We start from the raw sequence: 8478 nt of genomic DNA, 5'->3' as shown, positions 1-8478 counted from the left end.
CAAGTTCTGGAGCTTAATCTACATTTAATCATGATACCTTACCTTAAAATGATGTGGCTGACTTTATCATTCTATTAAGGCCATATTGAAATTGTAATAAGCGTCCAAGGATGCACTTTTTAGCTCTCACCACTGGGAGGAGCTATTAGCTTTTGGTACTGTGAGGATGAATGGGGAGTCAAGACAGATCTTTTTCCATTTTAAACAATATAACTACAGAACAAAACCAAATAGTGTTCTGCTACTTTTCATGAAAAACATGTAAGCAAACATGAATCATAATAGCCTTGAGAAAACAGGATACATTAACATTTTAGGTGGTTTCTTTCACAACATGCAGTTTTTAGCAATCCAGATCACTTTGGTCCCTTCTTTAGCCCACAACACCTTTCCTATTTCAGCAGTAGGTCTGTTTGTTTCATTTTATAGCTGAAGTGCTCCGATCTGTGGATTTTATTGTGTCTTTGAGGGAGCCAAAAACTGTCCTCCACATTTCTAAAGCCCATAATCCATCACCGGACCTGTTGCCAAAAGCTTGAAGTGGAGTTTTTTGACATTTTCACTGTTGCCTACAGAGGGCGCTCCAGGTCAATTTGAAATCCTGACCGGCCCATCCTTTTTATAGACATTGTTTGAATTTTTTAAATGTAGATGATCAATGCCAGGTTACCAAAGTAATGTTTTTAAGCCTCAGTTTTAGCTGCAGTTTAGCTTATAGCAACACACTCAGCTGTTGAGGCAACTTTGGGGTCATAGCCATAGTAGGGAAAACATGACGTCATAAATTACAAAAATAAATACATACAAATATTTGTAAATGAAATATTGATTTTAAAAATGGCTCACACAATATAAAAAAAAACAGTTTTTACAAATGGTTTGTTTAATGTTAAATAGGCTAACAAACACATCATTATATAGGCCTACATCTTATTGTTTAGGCTACCTTTAAAAAAAAAAGTTAACAATTAAGTTAAATACTGTATCTCTGTATGTTTTAAACAAGATACATAGTTATTTCCAGTATTTTAAAAGGCAATTTAAAGATCTCTGAAATCCAACCATACTCACAGGTTCAACCTTTGACCCATGGCACGGATCAGGTGACGGATTGGGGCTAACTTTAGCGGCTAACTTTAGCCCTGGTTGGTTCACTGGTAAGCTAATAGCAAGTCTACAACACACATTTTCTCTGTTTGCATGTGGAGTTGAGCTTTTTTTTTGTTCAAAGTAGGTCAGTGGATTTTGCACAGAAATACCAGAGGTTGCACTTTTCAGAAAATGAATGAGTTTTGTAAAAAGCCATGTTGCAGAAATAAGTCCAGTGTTTTAGTCTTGCTCCATGATTATAATGTGTCTGTTGTTTGAGCTAATAACCTGAAACGATGTGACACCTGCCTGTCTGGTGTGTCAAGTAACATTTTGTTGCATAACTGTTTCTAATTGCCTCCTACTGTCAAGAACTGTTAATAGCTTCATCTCAGCCCTCAAGTTTGCACCAGAGAAGGTTGAGACCCGGGAAAAACGTATGTGTTGCTCTCATAATATTTGACCAAAGTAGGATGAAACTGGAGAGAGCCCTTGATATACTACAGTGAGGGCTAGCGATGCATCGATACTGGTATTGGATATTGGAGCCGATACCGGAAAAAATATCTGGTATCAGCTACAAATATCCGATACTGAACCGATACCTGTGTTGGCAAGCTGTACGTCGCTTTGAGGGCAGAACCTGGTGAACTCATTCACTGAGTTAGTTTTAACCTCCGCAAATATATTTCTGAACGGTATGCAAAATGCTGTGGTTAGCGGCAGCATGCTAATGCTAGCAACAGTATGCTAATGCTGGTGGCAGCTAGCGGCAGCATGCTAATGCTAGCTGCAACATGCTAAAGCTAGCGGCAGCATGCTAATGCTAGCGGCAGCATGCTAATGCTAGCAGCAACTAACCACTTATCGGCGCATTGGTGCAGCCGGTCACGCTGCCTCACAGCAAAACAGTCCCAGGTTCAATTCCCACCTGGAGGCCTTTCTGTGTGGAGTTTGCATGTTCTCCCTGTATCTGCGGAGGTTTCCTCTGGGTACTCTTGGTTCCTATACCACTAAAAACATGTACAATGGGTTCCCCTCTGGGGTTTGGACTCCCTTGAAAAACAGATTCTTAATCAAAGTGGGACTTTCCTAGTTAAATAAAGACAAAATAAACAAATCAAGGCTTGACAGAAAACATGATTGGGTTCACCTAAAGTAAGAATACATAAAGTGGCCTCTAACATATTTGTCATGATTAGATCACTTTGGGAATTGTTCATATTAAAGCAACCTAAATGCCTGTCATGTATCCAAGGGTATTTAATGTAGAAAAGTCCAGTGATCCTTGTTTAATGGTTTTACATTAATTTCTGAATACATAAGTATAATTGATATGCAACATCTCGTGAGAAGAGAAGATAATACTCTCTTGATCTTGCAGTGAAGTAAAGAGGGAACATTCACTTTTTCACTTTTTCAGTTTTAAGGAAGTGTCTTGATTTGATGCTTATTTAACAGCAATCTGTCGGGGAAAAAACTGTATTTTACATAATGTGTCATCCTATGAGTGACAGTGGGCCTTCAAGCCATACGAGTTGAGAACCACTGCTGTAAACGGTCAACAATCCTAGTGACGTCACTATATTAGCCTATTAAAATATAACAACACTAATGCAATGCTAATGCTAAAGGCAAAAATAACAGCATTCATAATCCCTAATATTTCCATAATCACTTGACAAACACAGTATAAACAGTATAATTCTTCTGTTTAGGTCCTCCTGACCAAGACCCTGAACATGTGGACCACTTCATGTAATCGCCTCCTAATCCTGACAGGTTACCTCACATTACTCAAAAAACCTGGTTTTGAGAACAATATGGATAACAAGTTACTGTTATGTGTGGCATTTAGTCTAACCCTAAACCCATGCCCACCTCGTCATTTTCACCCTCTCGGATCTGGAAACCCCACACCTGCCTCCAGTGAAAACCCCTCCAACCCCCCGGCCACCAGCGTCTCAGGACGATAGCGCCGCCGCTCCCCCTCTGCTAGGGTTTCACTCTGTCCAGGGCTGACAGGAGGGCAGCTGAAGAGGGGGCTGTGGGATCTACCTGGGACTGTCCTGTTCTCCGCCACACCTGCGTCTTATCTGGGACCACCGGCTGTTACTGTGGACACCTGAAAAGCTAAGGTACGGCAACACACACGGGACAAATGGAGTATTAAAGCTCGCATGTGGCTGGAGTGGGCGTGGATTAACTAGGTTTGCTGCTGACAAGTTGTGAAATCAAAGCGTGGTAACTTTACTCTGTATAAAATTCTTAAGAGCTTTTAGCAACACTTTGAAATGCAGACTAAGATAATATCACACGTGGAAGGCACTTGTGTAATGTGATTGGAACTTAATTGACTGTTTCTCTGTGAGTCATTCATAGCTTTGTATTATTAAACTTTTAACAGGGGTTTTGTCAAAGGTCTGACATAGATCGTAAAGTTGTATTGTGTTTTGCATCGCTCACATCTTTCACTTCATTTGCATATCCTTTTTATGTAGTATCTTCATTTAGTCCTGGTTTTGAACTTGTGCCCTTTGCGTCTTTGTGGTGCCGTGCCGTGCCAAGTTCAGTTCATGGTTTGGTCCCTTTTTAGACCTGCTGTGGTGCTGGCACATATGTGAGACTTTACTCTGTGTGTCGAGTCGTTTTGGTTGGCCAGTTTTAGGTATATTCCCCCCCCCCCCCCCCCCCCTTTTTATACTGTTCAGTTATTAAGTCCTTTGTTAAATTCATAAAAGCCCTAGTGCCTGTTTTGCCTTACTTTGTTACTTGAGTAGTTCTGTTTTCCTGTTGACTCGTTTTCACCTTTACCCTCAGTCTTGTTAAGTTTTAAAATATATTTAGAGACACATTCCGTTACCTTGTCTTCTGAGTTCTGTATTCTGAATACTTTTTGAATACTATCAAATCGATTGTCATTATATTTATGTATAAATATGGCATATACTGTTGGGCGATATGGAGCTAGAATTTAATGAGAGATTTATTTCCCTGATATTTGGAAAGTAACTATTCTCAATTCTCTCAAATGAAAACGTTTTTGAGTAACTGGTAAAGCTAACCAGTTACTCAAAATGAGTATTCTAAATATTCTAAAGACATGTATTTCGTTACTCACCAACACTGCTTGTAGTTTTATTTTTAGATGACTGGGAAAGGGAGAGGGTTGTGTGGGCAAGATTGTCCTGTGTTTAGCGTTTGTCTCTTTTGTTGTTGTTGTTGTTGTTGTTGTTTTGTTTCTCTGTATTATGTCTATTATGTTGTGTGTTGTATTATTTGTTTGTGAAATGATGTGTTGTATTTGTTTTATGTATTGGTCCCCTTTGCAAATGACATGTGTCATCTCAAGGGATTGTCCCAATAATAAATTGAAATGGTTTATACTTCACTTAAATCTAGTTGACGTCATCCCAGTGGTGGTCTGGTCCGCAGTTAAAGTGATAGTCTGGAAGTCTAAATGTATAACACATTTTATAAAATGTGCTAAATGACCACCTGGTCTTGCTTTTTGATGTAAAGTAAGTAATAATATATAAGTGTTTTTTTTTTTTTTGTGAAGTCCCTCCTTCCCGGTTCTCAGCAACTAATCAGAGTCTTGTATCCTCCCACGTTGACCAATGAGACGAGCTTTTCCTGTGAACCAGCCTGTCAGGACCAATCAGGAGGGAGGGGGAGGAGCTTGACAGTTTACTTTAGAAAATTCTGTTACTGCTCTCCTCATTTTACAAACAAAGAAGGGGTTTCTGGTAAAAGAGGGGAGGAATTTGATTGTTTCACTCCATCTTTGCTCACTTTGCAAACTTACAGACTATCATGGCAATGCATGAAATACATTCATACACCATATCACTTTAAGTTGAATGACTCCATCCCTATACTTTCACAATTCCCCAATGGCTTTGGTGAAGCTTTTGTTTTTGTAACATGAGGCGACCAAATCTCTGTAAATTAAACTGGAAACGGCATCTTCTCTTCGTCTCACCTTTAGCATCTTTGACTCAAAAGTTCGGCGTTGTACTTTTGTTCTGTTTTATCACGTTGACTGTTTTAAAGGGGACACTTCAGCACACTCTCACTGCATCGCTCTTCAGCTATCGAGGTATTCTTGACTATTTGAGGGCAGCTATCCAACATACAGTAGCCCCACTATTTATACACTTGGCTCCAATGTAAATGATGACTAAGACTATATAGTTACTTTGTGTAAATATATGCGTATCTTAATAACAGGTGTGGTTTTTCTGTGATTAGAATAACTGCAACCTGCAACCAAGAGGAGGTTTTATTGTCAGTGGCTCCAAGTTCCTTCATTCTGTTCTAGCGGCCTTCTTATTCCATTAGGTGTCGACTTTGTAGATCCAAATGATTTTCCGCGGCGTGTCTCTCTCCAAGCCCTCGTGAAGTGTTTGTCGATTTCTCGCGGCGATGCCGGTGGTGGGACGTACTGGGGAATGTGCTGACTGATGGCCTTCCTCGCAGCTGTCCTCTGGAGATTTATCTGGAGCTAAAACCGTCACAAGCCCCAGAGGGTGGACAGGAGCGCCTCTTCACTCACACCGGGGGTAACTGGAGACCGGCCCAACTGGGGATGGGGGAGAAAAAAAAAATCCACCAACTTGTTAGCTGTGCTCTGTAAGCTCTGCTAATTGAAGCAAAACCCCCAATGGTTTTCTTCAACATTTCCATCTAAGCTCAATGACGCAATCTCCAAACATTTAAAAACAGAAAAGTAATATGAGAAAACTCTTCAATTATCAATTTTCCCTCGATGAAGGTTTTTGAGTCAACATCTGTACTCTGCAGTTGAAGTGTAGGACGTTTTGCCTCGCATCCAAGAAGCTTCGTCAGCGACACTTAAGATTTCTGACCACAGACGGACTAAATAAAGACCACTGGGAGGGCCTTAGCTCGTCCTAGTCCCTCCCCTTTTTATTTGAAGGCTACTCTCAACCAGTGTCCATTTTGTTGACTTAAATATTTAATCATAACTTCAGTCAATGCATTTATAAATTACTCTAAAACTTAAAGTGATAGTCTGGAGGTCTCAATGTTATAAAATGTGCAAAATCCACCACCTGGTCCTGCATTTTGCTGTTAAGTTAGTAATAATATATACATATTTTTTGTGAAGTCCCTCCTTCCCGGATCTCAGCGACTAATCAGTGTCTAGTCTCCTCCCGCGTTGACCAATGAGACGAGCTTTTCCTGTGAACCGGCCTGCCAGGTCCAATCAAGAGGAGGGGGAGGAGCTTGATCGTTAACTTTTGAATATTCTACTTCTGTTTTCCTCATTTTTGCAAACTAAGAAGAGCTTTCTGGTTAAAGAGGGGAGGAATTTGTTGCTATGGCGCCGGCCCTAACTGGCAGCTAGTTGCGTTGGCTCTGTTACCTCTCTTACACTTTTTGCTTTTATCTTTATTTATAGACGTGTTTTTTTTTTAAATTTCATCAAGTAGACTAGACATTGTGCATTTGTGCACAGGGGAAGCTGTTTTTTTGTTGCACTTTCCCTTTTATTTGCAATGTCTTCAGCATTTTTGGGATCTGCATCTTTTTGTTGTTCTCGTTGCCACGGTGACACACACAGTCCTCTTGTTTATTCACGGGAACAGCTTCTCGGACTCAAGGACTCACCTCTCATGCATGTGGAGAGGCCGGTGATCCCCGCCGAGATACGCAGAAAACGCAGAGGCTGCAGAGGTGGACGCAAGAGGAGAAGATGGCTACCCTCCGTCATCCTGGGTAATGTGCGCTCCATCGTGAACAAGACCGAGGAGCTGGCCGCACTGACCCGACATCAGAGGGCTTATCGGGAGTGCGGACTGATGTGCTTTACGGAGACGTGGCTGAACGGGAATATACCGGACTCTGTGGTTTCCCTGGACGGATTTAAACTCACGCGCGCAGACCGGTGTGTGGAGGGGAGCGGGAAGAAGAAAGGCGGTGGAGTAGCTGTGTTTGTGAATGAGAGATGGTGCCACCCCGGACACGTGCACGTGAAAGAACAGATATGCACCCGGGACCTGGAGATGATCGTCGTCAGCATGAGGCCTAGGTATCTACCGAGGGAGTTTTCACACATGGTGGTGTTGTGCTTGTATATCCCCCCCTCGGCCGACGCCGCCGCAGCCTGTGAGCGCATCCACAGTACCGTGACCCAGACCCAGATGCGTCACCCCCGCGCCCTGCTGCTCATCACCGGTGACTTTAATCACGCCTCTCTTTCTGCCACTATCCCCACACTCACGCAGTATGTTAAGTGCCACACAAGGAACAATAAGACCCTGGACCTTCTGTATGCTAACGTGAAGGGCGCTTACACCTCTGCCCCCCTCCCCCCGCTCGGACGCTCAGACCACAATCTCGTCCTACTGCGGCCGGATTACACACCCAAGGTGCGAAGAGAGCCAGCACAGAAGAGGTCTGTGAAAGTGTGGAGTGAAGAGGCTGAAGAGAGACTTAGGGACTGTTTCCAGACCACAGACTGGAACATGATCTGCAGCTCTCATGGAGATGACATCGACAGCCTGACCCACTGCATCACAGACTACATCAACTTCTGTGTGGAAAACACTGTACCAACCCGGAAGGTACGGTGTTTCTCCAACAACCACCCCTGGGTGACCCCTGAACTTAAAGCCCTCCTGAACCAAAAGAAAAGGGCTTTCAACTCAGGGGACAGAGAGGAGCACAGGAGAGTCCAGCACGAACTCCAGTGGAGGATCAGGAAGGCCAAGAAGGACTATGGCGAGAAGCTGGAGCAGAAGCTGGCGCAGGGCAACGCACGGGACGTGTGGAGGGGACTGAAGAACATCTCCGGTTTTGGACAGAGTGCCAGAGGGACAGCTGATGGAGACCAGCGCGGGGCGGATGAATTCAACCAACATTTCAACCGGTTTGATTCTCCCCCCACTCCCTCCTCTTCACGCGTCTCCAGCACAGTGGACACTGCCCCCCTCCCCCGACCACCTTCACCTGCCTCCAGCCCCCCTGCACCCACGTCTCCAGCCCCCATCATACGGACTTCCTCTAGCACCTGCCCCACCCCCGGCAGTCCACCCCCACACCGGTCCCCCCCTCACTCCCCCCTCTCCATCACACCGGACCAGGTGAGGAGGGAGCTGAGGCGACTGAAGCGGGGGAAAGCTGCAGGACCAGATGGCATCAGTCCCAGGCTGCTGAGGACCTGCGCAGACCAGCTCTCCGGGGTCCTCTGCCACATCTACAACCTGAGCCTCAGCCTGGAGAAGGTCCCCGTCCTGTGGAAGACCTCCTGTCTGATTCCAGTTCCTAAAACAGCGCACGCCAGGGAACCGGCCCACTACAGACCAGTCGCCCTGACCTCCCACCTGATGAAGACGATGGAGCGGCTCATCCTCACCCACC

Source organism: Gobius niger (genome assembly GCF_951799975.1).
Source record: "Gobius niger genome assembly, chromosome: 19".
Taxonomy (NCBI): domain Eukaryota; kingdom Metazoa; phylum Chordata; class Actinopteri; order Gobiiformes; family Gobiidae; genus Gobius; species Gobius niger.
This window is presented reverse-complemented; position numbering follows the sequence as displayed.